Source organism: Musca domestica, unplaced genomic scaffold (assembly GCF_030504385.1).
Source record: "Musca domestica strain aabys unplaced genomic scaffold, Musca_domestica.polishedcontigs.V.1.1 6, whole genome shotgun sequence".
In the NCBI taxonomy this organism is placed as follows: domain Eukaryota; kingdom Metazoa; phylum Arthropoda; class Insecta; order Diptera; family Muscidae; genus Musca; species Musca domestica.
In genome coordinates, this window is record NW_026712363.1 from 13,331,053 (window position 1) to 13,346,388 (window position 15,336).

At 34.0% G+C, this 15,336-nt stretch overlaps 1 protein-coding gene across 1 annotated transcript in view; it reads left to right on the forward strand.

The window, feature by feature from the left end:
* The first annotated feature begins 11,427 nt into the window (after positions 1-11,427).
* The window catches only part of LOC109611688 (uncharacterized), a 400,312-nt gene continuing 396,403 nt past the window's right edge, over positions 11,428-15,336 (forward strand). The window contains exon 1 of the mRNA XM_059129259.1: positions 11,428-12,242. The gene's annotated coding sequence lies outside the window, so the exon portion shown is untranslated. The remainder of the gene's footprint in view (positions 12,243-15,336) is intronic.

Below are 15,336 nucleotides of genomic sequence, written 5' to 3' on the forward strand. Positions count from 1 at the left end.
CATCGGAAGTGCCAAAGCATTAAGGTCATTTGGACTGATATTGAACATTTGGTGCATAACTAACCCGAAATCAGATGAAGAAATATATAGGACATCTAAATTTACCTATTTTCACCAATTTCAATAGGGTTCGTCCTTGGGCCAAACAAATAAATTCATTAGAAAAAGTTGTTCCGTCATATAGTTTGACGTTCATTTCGTAAAATTGCTGTATGGTGCGTATGAGCAATATTTTTTTTTATCAATTTACTCCAATACGTATACGACACATGGGATTGTTTTTTATTTTACCAAAAATTAATATTGCCATTTAGAAGATTAAACAATCCCTTCAATCGTTTTCTTCCATTTTTTTACACAAAGTAAGCCTTCGACATAAATTTTAACCCAAAAATTATTTCCCTCAAAAACACCCTTTCAAGTATTAAAGTTAAGAACTTTAAATTACTGCAAACCATATTTAGTGCGGCAAGAAAATCCAGCAGCCAGCATTTACTTGGTTATTTATTTCACTTGTAATTTCTTTCACACTTTATCCTTAAGCCTTTCACAGTCTTATTTATTTATCATGGAATTCTCTTTTAGTCTGTCTGTTTTCGGGCCACATGCTTGCACATGAGTTTCGTTACTGCAGCTGAGACAAACGACGAGCGAGGCACTGCTGCAACAGCGATACCAACACCACCACCACAGAGGAGAGCAACAATCCGATGAAATAGCTAAAGCAGCTGCAAGAAACAACTCAGACGAGAGAAAGATTTTTGTTTTTTCGTCGGTCTTCTTTTTTTAACCTACTGCCACCCAATCAAATGCATTTAAATGACAACCATCCACCCACCCAAACAACGCTAGCTATTTCAGCCCGCCAGCTAAAGAAATAAACACATGTTGGCTTTTTCGTTGAAGACGAAGAAAATGGAAAATTTAACGTTAACAAAGAAATGTCTAAATTCCTACTCACGTAGCGACGACAACATAGTAACGTTAGACGTGGGAACAACTGAAACTGTAAAAAGCAACTGACTTGTGTTTGGATACATGGCTGGCTGCCTAACTGGTTGGCTGGCTGACTGGCTACAAAAGGCAAACACGTGCTAACCTCATGCGCCAGGCTGTAGGTGGCTGCTTGGATGTATGGGTGGGTATTGGAAAACTCAAGCATTTAGTTTGATGTGCAGGTATGAACAACTTTAGATGACTTTCTATTTAGCCACAAAGCATTTTACATAGCTTTGTTGTTGTATATAATAAAGAGTATTTACCATAGCTATGTAAACAAATAGGCGAATGGGTATGTGAAGTAATTCGTTATATACTAGAAATATTTAATATGCGAGGATATTAGTTAAAGTTTAAAATAAGTATTTTAAAATTTTTAAAAATTAAATTAAGGCGAAATATTTAGTTTACAAATTTTAAGCGATTTTGGAAAATAAGAAATCAATTAAAAAATAAACTCCAAATATGAAGCCTAGAAATTAGAATTGGCATTCCGCAAGATGTATATCTTTTGACCAATATTTAATTTATAAATATCATATCTACACCGTTCAGATACTTCGGTGACGTCATATCGGCGGTGTTTCCTTTTCCATATTTAACTTTAGGAGACATAAGTGATTTAATTTTTTTCGGAGAAATATCCAAACTTACGACCTTCCTACCAGAACCCGAGAATTTTAAATAGTATAGCATTGTTATTGAGCGATTCGAAAGAGCGGAAACTTTGAAATTAAGCGTCGATGGTCAGTCCTGATGCAGGAGTGAGACGGTGTGGCACGAAAAGTATCAAGAGGTTCAAAATGGTTGAGTTTCCGTTCATATTTTAGACTTTTATTATATTTGAACTATGTTCCGGTTTGAAAACTCTCAGCTAGAGTTGCTATTCTTACCGTCCAGATATACTGATATGACAGTTCTTAAATCTTATGTACTCCAATGCTGTACCAGACGAAGTTGGAAATAATATATACTTAATAAGTTGTAAGGCATCCGCAATCTGGCGTTTTACTCAACTAGTGTTTATATCGTGAATAGTAACACTTTGCTGATATGAATAATATTTGGTTGTCCTTCCGCGCAAAGATTATATTTGAGCATACGCTTGAAAAATGATGAGAAATATTACGACATTCCTTTGGTAATGTTGCGGAATGTGTGCGAGAATCACTATCATCTCCGTATTTAAACAAGCCAGATTGTCACATTTGGGGCAGAGAAAACCAGGACGCATGCAAGGCTAATGCACCTCGTACGTGTTAATGTTTTTTGCAGATTTTGGCGCATAGTCATAATTGTGCCATTTCCATCGAAATGTGGCTTTTACGTTATCTGACAATTTTGAGCGTATTTTTGTTAATACAAATTGAATAGGGGGCAACTTATATAACCCTCCACCATTTGGAAGGAACTTGAAAATTTTCAAAAATACGAAGACCTGGACCTCAACTCTTTTTCTATGAAAATGGGAAATAAAAACTTTTATATAGGAAAGAAGTGTCAAATAAAAATTTTTGTAAATGAAATATTTTTTGTTTCATATTTTCATAGAACAAGAATCCAGCCCCTGGATATGTATAGAAAATTTTTTGTCATAGGTACGAAGGCCTAGAACTGCATAGATAATTTTTTGTCATAGGCTGTAGTACCCATTACGAACTTTAAATGCAAAATTTGAAACAGATCCTGTAAATAAGGTCGCTAAAATCGTAAAAATACCGAATATAAGGAGGTACCGGCCGATACGATGACCTGGACCAGCATAGACAATTTTCTGTCATAGATTGTAGTACCAATTAGGAATTATATTTGGGGCTATAACTAAACGTGGACCATTTTGAATTCGAAAAAAACACATCTGAGCAGACCAAAGACACATCTGAGAAAATGTTTTTCAACCTACTTCAATTCGTTCGGAAGCTAGAATGATTTCCACTGACGGACAGATAGACGGACGATCATCGTTAAATCGACATAGATTTTTATGCTGATCAAGAATATATATATATTTTGTGGAGACTAAAAAGTATAATTCGAGGTGTTACCCTAAAAATATACCCTCCATACTATGTGGAAGGGTATAAAAAGTTATTTGGCGGAACCAATATAAAGTTTTGATAGTTCAGCTATCTTATGCTGGTTATGATTATTCAAAATGTGTATTTTGCGTGAGGTGTTAGAACTGTGGAAATCTATTGGCACTGTGTGCTATTGATACACTGTATGCTCTTGGTACTCTATTTAGGGCCAAAAAGTACAAACTCTTATCTAATATTTCACTTCACACCAAGTTTTAAAATTAGTACAAACCTAGCACCTACCAATCCTTAGCAGAATTCTAGATGTAACAAGAAACAAGTTAAAAATATCCGTCGGTTTTGCCGACAGATGTTCGATTATATAAATACCCAATGTTCGATTATATAAATATATTTTGACTTCTGTTATGATTAGTCAAACTCAAATAATGTCCGTATCTTATCAGACCTATATAAATTTGATTTAACTATTGCGGCGTGCCAGGTTTGGACTATGTCAACTTCTTACTTCATTTTATATGATATATGTGATAATTTTTAGGAACATATTGAAATGTGCGTTAGGTACCAGCTATTGTTGGCTGAAGTATTCCTTTTTCCATATCAAATTTTTGGTTAAGAAATATATTTAAATATAGTAAATTGTAAAGAATCGCTTACTTGTTTCACAAGTTATGTCAGATAAAAGTATTGAGAATTGTGACCTTTTGTATGTAAAGTACCAGAGGGTTTTGTAAATGCCTGTCATCTTCACAACAATACTTGCGTTAACAAAATTGTTTGGATGTATGTAATTTAAAAAGAGTTAGACGCTTATTTCCCGTTTTATAAGCGTTTTGTTTTACAAAATGTTGATCCTTTGTGTGGGAAGTACCAGAAGAAATGGTCCGACCTCGATCATATCTATAACAGATCTTGTGTTGACAGAACTATTATGATACGCCAAGTTTGAAATGGAATCGAATGTTATTTTCGCGTTTTATGAGCTTCATGGGTAAACACAGTTTTGACCATTAGCGGGGGAGGTACTAGAAGGAGTCTGGCAATATTATTACGATGTACCAAATTTGTATCAAATCGAATACTCTCTTTGAGAGTTATAGAAGGCTGGCACCAGACACGCAGAAGGACGGGAACCCCTAGATCGACTCCCAATGATCTGAAATGGATTTGGTTCATAGTGACCTAGGGTCTAAAAATTTAGATAAGGTACGTTTTGGCCGTATTAAATGATATATACCTATGGCTGAGGGTGAATGTTATCCAAATACCTTTGTCACCCAATGCCAGTACTAATTCTTTTCATGCATTATTAATACTGTTATACAAAAATAAATCCGTACAAAAACTCTACCCGCAAAACTTACAGAGACATAATAATCTTATTGGTGTATGGTATAAAAATATAAAAATCCTTACCTTAACCAATAATAATGGTATTAATTTAAATACCACCTGCGCACCATTAGTGACTCTTTTCATCTAGCCAATGACAATCAGTCAGTTTGCCAATGTGTCATCGTCTTTTAAAACCTATACACATATGTATTGTATAAATATCCTATACAATTTGAGTTTTTTGAGTTTAAAAAATTCTTTTCCCTAGGCCCCACTCTACATAGCCGTTTAACTTTAATACAATTATTCTATATAAGTATACAAAGTAAATTGCGTGTAACATGCTTTCAATGGCAGCAAATACACGCACATACAAACTAGCACACATTTCTACGAACAAATGCAACAACAATTGCTTTGCTTATATATTCAACCCTGTTATATACCATAACAAAAGCGTGTGCATGTGAATGCGTTTTATATACCGGCAACAACTAAAAAGCACGTGCTTGGCTCCAAAAAAAGAGAAAAAAAAACAACAAAAATAGGGGGTAGTATGACGTATTACAATTGCCATTGTTGTTGTTGCTTTGGAGTTGTAAACTTCTTTACATTTGCAATTTAAAGAATATAGTGTTAACAAAATTTGCTTTAAAGCAAATTTTCCAGTAACAAAAAAAAATTGTGTTCGGGGTGGCTGTGGGTGCTAGAAAAGTTCGGATAATTTCTTGTTTGTTGATTTTAGCAATGAAAATACACTGGAGAAAATTGTTCGGCGAACTATTGTGGTTGTTCTCGATGTGCTAGTGGTGGTGGTGGGTACTTAGACAGGCCTATTACTAAAAGTTGTTATTGCACTATTCTCAACTTCGTATTTTTGGCAGCGTTTCAACAAAATAATCATCAAACATGGGCCTTCTCCGCCTTGCATGCATGCCACCAAACTTGTTGTAGTTGTTGTTCTAGTTGGTTTTTTTTAGTTTATTTTACTATTTCCTTGCTGCCGCTGCTGTTGTTGTAGTTGTAATGGGGCTCTTTTAAAATATTTGTGATTCGTTCATGTTGCTGGGGTTTTAGTTCGTTGTCGAAGTGTCGTTGTATTTGTTGCCTGTTTAAGTGTGGTTGCAACATGCCACACAAATACACCATAGGCCTAGATGTTGTTGGCATGATGATGATGGTGGTGGTGGTAGTAAATTTCTGATAGTACCACGGTAATTGTATGGGTGTAGCCAAGAGGGTAACATTGTCTGTGTATTTGTGAAAGTTAGGCCTATGATGCTGTTTTTACCGGGTAGTTTCTTCTTATAAATCGTGTCAAGTCGAATGCATCCATGGTATGCTATTTTCGTCATCGTGAGGACGATGAGCATCAGCACCATCATCAACACTACCAGGCAAACCAACACTAATACGCCAGTTAGTCAGCCAGCCAGCCAACAGCAGCAATCTGCATCACAAGCAAATCAACGCTTGCGCTGCAACGAAAAATTAACAATTCCTTTTTCTTATCGTACGTTAACATGCCTATGAATAGAATACGTTGTTGGCGTTGTTGTTCTTTCTTGGTTTCTTTTCGATGTCGTACTGGTATGCGATTCTTCTTGTTCTTATTCTACATGACGGGTGCATCAACATCGTTGTCGTCGTCATCGTCATCAGCTTTTAAATGGGCATGTTCGCAATAAGTAACTAAACAAACACTTGCATGCCTTCTTATTAAATTTACACTCACACGCACACACATATACAGCCACAGCCACACACATGGAAAATGTACACATACATCATCTACATGCCACATTGGCCAATGTTTTTATTTTCCATATGCGGCACTTTTATTCCAATTGCTGGATGTATACTTTTTTGGTTTGTTTTTGTTTTCATCTTCGTAAACGTAGTCGTCATCGTCATCTTATTCATCAACATCGTTATTGTGTTAATATGTTTTGTCCACAATGACATTCCAGGCTCCATTCCCAACCCATCCCTTCGACTGTTCCTTCGTCATTACCCTTTTTGCGGTACTTGTGTCTCAGTCAGTCGTCCTTAGTCGTTATCGGTTTTTGTGCGCCTACACATTTTGAGTTGTCAAAGTCTAACGATTAACTGTCGTTGTGTTATGTCCTGTGTTCATTGTACTGTAGTTGAGGCTCACTGCTGTCGCTGTTGAGTGTAGAATTGTTCTCATTCCTCTCTCAAGCTGCCATCAAACACAAGCACACATGCACGTACACTCTTTATTAACAGCGAACGTGGCGGTGGTGTGATAAGAAGATGCCAAGTAATAAACTGTTGTGGTAGGTTGGTTTGGGGTTTGAGCACATGGGGTCACATGGCTAACGGTAGTTTTTTTGAGAGAGCACAATACAAAGAGAATATTTAATTCTCTCATTCATATAGGAGAGAAGAGCATTTGGAAATATTTCGTTTGGAGAGCAGAAAAGCTTTTGCTTGTTACAATAAAAGCTTTCTAATGATAATTAAGACATTACTTTGTTTGTTGAAAATATTTTTAATTTAAAATTCCTGGATAATATTAAAGTTGTGAAGAAAATGAATTTAAGGAAAAGAGTTGAAGGACACCTTGGAATTTCTTAATATCACCGACATGTACAAGATTTAAGAAAATGGTTTAAGAACTACCAAAGCCTTAGTAGTCTTTTTGAAGGAGTGAATACTTCCAGAAAATAATCACAGAAAAATTAAATTTTGGAATATTCTTGAAATGAATCTTAAAATCATACAATAAGAATTATTTTTGTAGGCTTTAAGGGATATTAAACCAGGAGAAAGGGGGAAAAGTCTGATGGGCTCACTCAAGGAAAATGTTGTGTACTTTAAATAAAGATGTCAACTCTGGAAATTAACCGTAAAATATAAAATATAAGTGTCTTTTCAGTGTGATAAATGTGAAATCGAAGAGAAGCTTTACCCATTTATAATCATGTGTAAGCATTTATTGTCGGTGGTAGTTACAGGTTATATAGCGCTCAAAGAGTGGCATAATTCAGAAAATCCGTCTTAGAGATAGTAATTTCTTTGAGATAGTAATTATACCCTCCACCATACTATGGAGGGTATATTAACATTGTCATTCCGTTTGTAACTCCTCGAAATACTCATGTCAGACCCAACAAATGATATACATATATTCTTGATCAGCGTAAAATTCTAAGTCGATTTAGCGATGTCCGTCTGTCTGTCTCTCCGTCTATCTGTCTGTTGTAATCACGCTATATTTTGAATGAATTGAGATAGATGTCTAAAATTTTGCACACATGCTTATTTTTCCAGTAGGCAGGTTAAGTTCCCATGTAGGTCCACGTTTTCATAGAGCCCCTATATAACAGTACCTCCCGATATTCGGTATTTTGATGATTTTAGCGATTTTATTCATCGGAATTGTTTCAAATTTGGTATTTAAAGTTCGAAATGAATACTAAAGCCTAAGACAGAAAATTGTCAGTGCAGGTCCACGCCTTCGTATAGCCCCCATATAACAGTACCTCCCTACATTCGGTATTTTGATTATTTTAGCGACATTATTCACCGGAATTGTTTTAAATTTGGTATTTGAAGTTAGAAATGGGTACTACACCCTGAGGCAGAAAATTGTTTGTGCAGGTCCACGTCTTCGCATTGCCCCCGTATAACGGTACCTCCCAATATTCGGTATTTTGATGATTTTTGCGTCATTATTCACCAGAATTATTTGAAATTACGTATTTAGAGTTCGTAATGGGAACTAAAGTCTGTGAGAGGAAATTGTCCAGGTCTTCATATAGGCCCCATATATCAGTACCTCTCTATATGCCGAATTTTAGTATTTTTTATATTTAGTATTTTTAAAATTTTAACAGAATGCTTTAAAGATTTCATTTTTTGAAAGTTTTCAAATTCGTTTCAAATGGTGGAGGGTATTCAAAGTTCGGCATTGCTTTTTAACTTGTTTTCTTTTAAATTTTCAACATAAAGCCCTTAAATATATCAAATCAGAAAACTTTGTGTAATAATCTCATTTTTATCTATACGGCGGTCGTACAAGTTAAATTTTTAATTGACGGGAATATACATAAAAAAGATATATTTGAACATGTACCATATATTTAGGATTTGGTTGATAAAATTCTGTTAGTAACTTTTATTATGAGATTTTAAATACCTATTAAGTTCAGTATGTTTTTCAAAATACTTCTAAAAATTACACACAATGCTGGAAATCGGTTGAGTTTTGTATTGGATCCGCAATAAAATGTGTTTTTTTGTTTAATTTGAAAAATAATGATTATTCCGCAGAACGATAATGGGTGTGCGTACGCTTAAAGAACGCTAGGAAATATTGCGACTATACTTAAAAAACAAGTAAAAAAGCAGCATAGTTTTTGTACACTCCACCATTCGGAAGGAACTTAAAAATTAAAAAAAAAAAACAGTAAAGAAAGTCCTAAAGTCGAGCGGGCCGACTTTTTGATACCCTACACCACTTTGCTAATTAAGAAGAGCTCCACATAACAATTAAAAGTTTTATGGGAGAATTCAATCATACACACTATGATTACAATTATAATTTAAAATTCAAAGGACTAAATATGCCGAAGCATTTGTATCTTTTAAATTCGGACTTGTATTGCCCATTTGGTGCAAAATTAATATGGAATCAGATAAAGATATATATGGGACCTATATCAAAATCTGAACCAATTTCGATAAAATTTGGCAAAGACATTTCTGAGCTGTATTTGATATATTTCCCTGAATATCGTTGTTACGGAGTGCATATTACGGCTGTGGGTAACAAATACAACAAATTGGATGAACAATAAATATGTGAGCTATAGCAATATCTGAACCGATCTTCACCAAATTTGACATACATGCATAAATCAACTCAGAAAGTGATTCTATGGAGATCCTCAAAAGTAACTATGGGTCTATCTCGCTTCCTTCTCCATGTTACAAACAAATGCACAAAGACATAATACCCTTACCACTATGTGGTGTAGGGTATAAAAAATCCGTCGATAATTACCGCTCAAATGAAAAACTTTATATGGGGGCTATACGAAGACGTGGTGCTGGATAAGTAAACCTGCATAGACAATTTTCCGTCATATGCTGTAGTACCCATTGCGAACTTCAAATGTGAAATTTGACGCAATTCCGGCGAATAATGTCGCGAAAATCTGAAAATACCGAATATCTCGGAGTAGCGTTAAATGGGTGCTATACGAAAACATAGACCTATGTAGACAATTCTCTTCTAGGGGGTAAAGTAATTAGAGTGAACTCTTTGTGTGGGTTTTCAGACTTTCAGAAAAATGTGGTTTAAGTCATCAAAATACCGTATATCGGGGTACCATTTTATGGAGCCTATACGATATCGTGAAGCTATATAGACAATTATCTTTCAGGCGGTAAAGTACTCACAGAGAACTCCTTGTGTGGAACTCCAGACAATGCAACTGGAAAATGTGACTGAAATTATCTAAATACCGAATGTCAGGAAGTACAGTTATATGAGGGTTACCCGATATCGTGCAGCTCTATATGCAATTATCTTTCAGGGGGTAAAGTGCGCACAGAGAACTCCTTGTGTAGAATTTCAGACAATGCAATTGAAAAATGTGACTAAATTTATCAAAATTCCGATTGTCAGGAGGTACAGTTATATGGTGGATATACGTTATGGTGAAACGATATAGCCCATCTTTAATTTGACCTGCCTGCAGACAAAGTACAGATCGGTGTAATTTTAGCTTCCGTCTTAGAATTTCATGCTGATCAAGAATATATATACTTGTTGGGTTGTCTAAAATTATTATTTCGATGAGTAACAATCGGAATGACGAACTTAATACGAACCATGCTATATATGGTGGAGGGTATAAAAAGTAGTTTGTTTACTATTCCTTTAAATGGTTTTTCGAAATGAAAGTTTTGGTTGGTGCCACAATATTTTGTTCGGCGAAATATAGTATGTATTCAATCTCAGATCATAAAATTAATAGATCCGGAAATAGAATACAAAAATAAAAATTTTAAAATACCGATTTTCCCCTATTTCTTAGTAAAACTTCGGAGAGAATTTCTGAACCTTGCTTTCTTCAAATACCAATAAAAAGCATTAAAGAGAAATTCAATACGCTACTCAAAATACGCTACTCAATTTTCCTTTAAATAATCAGTTTAAATCATAAATAATTACCCAAACACTTCCTTGTTAAATGTGTTAGATATTTTTTTAAAGAATTTATGAAATATGTGTTTCTAAGACGTCTACAGCCATGGTATGATGGTATGAGGAGTAAAAGCTTTGACATGACGTCACAAATGCATTAACCTTTTTTATAAGAAACAAAAAAGGAAATCTCCCTTCCCCGGTTTTCAGCCGCAGCATCATCAGCGACAAAAATGTCGTGTTGAAAAAAGCAAACAAACACTATTCATCATCATCCGACTTCATGCTAAGAGAACGTCATTACAAATGCCAATTATCATTAGCTTAGAATCTTACCAAATGATTATTATCATAACCTGTCATAATTATGTTTCAATGACCATTAGAACAATTGTAATAATTAAGTTTTTTGTGAGAATAATTCTCTGAGTCTTCTTTTTTATTCTCCGGATTTTATTTTACTCTCTATCTCCCGATTTACGTTTGTTGCGAACACCCACAATTTGTATGAGTATTGGTTAGTTGGAGAGAGTCAGGATTTTTATTTTGATTTTCTCCTGGAATCTTTGCCGCATGCTACATTTTCTCTGTCTCTCTCTCCCATTCTCTCTATTGCTGTATTTTGTTTTCCCACCGTTTCCGTCCATGATTCCTTTGCATTATCCTTGTTTTTGCCTTTGTCTAACTATCCTTTTAGGCCTGTTATTGTTATTGCTGTTGGTGGTGTTGTTGTTCTTGTTGTTATCAACACCACCAATACCACTGCATGCCACTACTACTGCTGCTGTCAGCCGTTCACACAATGTGTGTTTTTTAGTATTGAACCAACCAACATTTCAATACACGTTGGCGCTATTCAGTTGTGTGGCCGAAGTCGTTGCATTCACACTTGCTTTATCACACATGAACGTTGCGTTCCGTATGAACAACGTTGACGTTTTTGACGAGAAATAATCGCGTCCTCTGTCCTTTTTTAGCGTATGACAAATTGTCGCAAATTTTGTAAAACGAGCGTGAAAATATTTTGTTGTAAAAAAATAATAAACGTGCGTTATTATTCTGCGTAAGTCTGGAGCGTTTTGAAACGCTTCTATGTAAAAGAAAAGAGTTTGAACGGTCGTTCCGTGTCGTTGTATTAAAAGTTTTGTAAAAAAAAATACCAATACTGTCCCATATCTCGTAAACCAATATTAAAACGTGGGAAGAAAAAAATTCAAATTTCTCTAAGAAAAAGTGCTTTAAAAATAGTCCCAGTATAGCCGCCTTAAGAAAAAAAAATAGCTTGCATTATAAAGAAGTATCCTTTTAAAGAAAAGAAAGTCCTTGAATATCCTTTGAAATAAGTAAGGTTTACAAAGTTCATTATTATTTATTATTCAGTGCATTAGTGTTTGTGTATTCTATATATTGAAATATATCTTAGCCTCTCCATGCAGATATTGCTTACACTATTGCGGGTGTATGTGCCAGTGTTTGTGAGTGTGTCTGTGTGTGTGTCAAAAAAATAAAGAATAAAATTTTAATTGAAATTCGTAAAACAGCAACTTCGCAAGTTATTAAACATAAAACAGCTGGTGTTATCCTCAGAATTAATGTCTTCAATGTAAAAGGAACCTACCACACCTACAGCATTCATTACTCTTTGTGCAAAGTTCGTCGTTACTGTTTGCCAAACAAAACAAAAGGTATTTTTAATAAATAAATAAATAAAACAATAGAAGACATGAAAATCTTTAGAAAACTTTTGTTTTGAAATTCTATTAAAATTTCAAATGAATTCTTATGTTCTTGGAAAATAGGTTTATAAATATTCAATAACGAACGGCATTTGTTAAGCTATGTAATGTGTCGCTGTAAATGAAATTCAACTCCTAAAAATATGCAACGTATTTTATGTTTTCATTTGAAAAATCTTATCTAAGGCTATGGATAAACGTGTTCATAGCAAATACTTAGATATTGAATAGGGAAGGTCGTAATAAGCATTAGCTAAACGAACATTTTAAGAATTGTGAAGATGCTTTACAAATTTCAGGAGAGCTTTAAGACATGAATTATTGTTTTAAATGATTTCTCTATTAAATTTACCAATTTTTTTAACACAAAAAAAAAATTGAGGATAGCATAATTTTGAATGAAATTTATTTAGCTTAAAGTGTTGAGAGGCTAAATGCAAAATTGCAATCGTTTGAAAGAAAAATTAAAGCCTGAAGAATTTTTAATTGTGGTATAAAATTATAGAATTGTTTCATACCGTTTCTTAAAATTTAACAATCACAATTATATCAATATTAGAACTACTATTCAGAAAAATTGTGAAAAAATCTCAATAATCTGATGTTTCAATTATGAAAGATTTGTAAATAAAAAATTACCTAAAATTATCCGAAAAGTGAAATTAAAAAAATTATAAACAATAATATGTGAATCTTTTCATATTTTCTTTAAAATAATTATTGCAAGAGTATGTGAGACTCTCGAAAAGAAATATGGACTTTAAACTTGAGAATAAGGCGAAAATAGTCTAACTTTTTTGAAAAAGAGACAAATTTTCAGATTTCAAATAAATTATGTTTTCGTTCCAATGGTGCGTGTGATATTTACCAGGTCAATGTGAACGTATCGAAGAGTTTCGAGAAAATTCGAGGGATGGAAACTATTTTCTAGAAACACCAACATGAAGATGTCTTCAGAAAAAGGACGATGTTATCAAAAGTCTGGCCTAATGCATTTTTTTTTTTTTTTGAAATAACATGAAATCGATTTGTTCAAAGAAACCATTTCATTTGGCCAAATCGAATTCTGTTTTTATACCCTACATCACAAGGTGGTCAGGGTATTATGTCTTTGTGCAATTGTTTGTAGATACCCCCATGGTTCCTTTTGATGCTTTGCATAGAATCACATTCTAAATCGATTCATGCATGTACGTCCGTCCGTCTTTCTGTCTGTCCGTCTGTCCATGTATCTTTGTAAACAAAGTACAGGTCGCATTTATTGCCCGATTCAGATGAAATTTTGCACAAATAATTTGTTTGATCAAAGGACGAACTCTATTGAAATTGGAGATAATCGGTCAAAATTTAGGTGTAGCTCCAATATATATTGTTCATCCGATTTGTTATTTTTGTCCTTCGAAGCCGTAATATGCACTCTGTAACAACAATATTTGGGGAAATATATGAAATATAACTCAGAAATAACCTTGCTAATTTTTTTTGAGATCGGTTAATATTTGGGTATAGCTCCCATATATATTTTCTTAGGATTTGCCTTTTATTGTGTACCAAACGTGTAATATTAGCACAAAGGGAATGGAATTTGGTACTTACGACCAAATTGAGTCTACAAACCAGTATGTCAAATTTGGTAGAACTCGGTTTCAAGTTAATTGTGCACCAAATAGGTAATACAAGCCCGAATTGAAAATGCGCAAATATCTCGACAAATTTAGTAGAAATCGATTCAGAGGAGGATATGCCTCCCATATGTTAGTTCCTTTGAACTTTTAGTTATTACTATAATCATATTTGGTATGATTAAATTCTCATAAATTCCTCATTAAAACTTATTTGTTATGTGAAGCTCTAGTAAATGTGCAAAGTGGTGTAGACTTTAAATTTTTTTAACTGTTTTTTTTTTCGAAACAAAAAATAACAATTAAAAAAGTTGTAAGCTCGGCCGCGCCGAACCATTATTTGTAGAAAATTTTCAATTTTCAAAAAATTAAATCCGTTAAATATTCTGATAAAATTTTAAGAATACGCAATGAACCATTATATAAGTTTCTGTAGGACGACGCGAACCTTCATAGGCAACTTTTGTCTTAAGTCATTACAATATTCAAATACGAAACTTGAAAAAATCGATTAATAATATAGCTAACATCATCAAAATACCAAATATCGGTAGGTACCGTTATATGAGGGCTATACGAAGACGAAGACAATTTTCTTTCATAAACTGTAGTACCCTTTACGAATTCTAGGTACGAAATTTGAAACAACTCCAGTGAATAATGTCCCTAAAATCGCCAAATATCGAATATCGGGATATTTCTCTTCCGGGGAGTAAAATGCTTGGAAAGAACTAGTATGGATATTTAATCAATTCCATTGAAAAATTTTGCTAAAATCATCAAAATACCGAATATCGGCAGGTACCGTTATATTGGGGATATATGATACCGTGGACCTATATAGACAATAATCCTCCACGGGATTAAGAACTCGGAAGGAAATCCTTATGTGGATTTTTAGACAATTCCATTGAAAAATATGACTAAATTTGCTTTTTAATTAATTAAATTTTAGCCTTTCATCTCAATTCGTTCTACAGATAGCGTGCAGGCATACAGACAGACAGACGACTTAGAATTTTACGCCGATCATGAATATGTATACTTTTTTGGGTATTTACTTTGTTGGGTATTTAGTATTTCGAGGAGTTACAAACTGATTGACAATGTTAATATGCCCTCCATAGTATGGTGGAGTGTATAAAAATTAAAGTATTTTTCTACCCGTTGAGGGAAATCTTTTATTTAATGTCGAATTGGGATAAACTTTGAATGAATTTTTGTCAAGCATTGTATTTACTAACAACGTATGAACTCCGTTCGTTGTAATAAAACTCTGCGTATGAGTGATATGAATTTTATGAAATCACACATACGTTTAGGAACTGGTGTACTGAACTATGAACTACACAACACACCTCTACTTTGCAAATAGAAATATAGCCTCAGTATGTTACCATATATTTTTCTATAATCCGCGT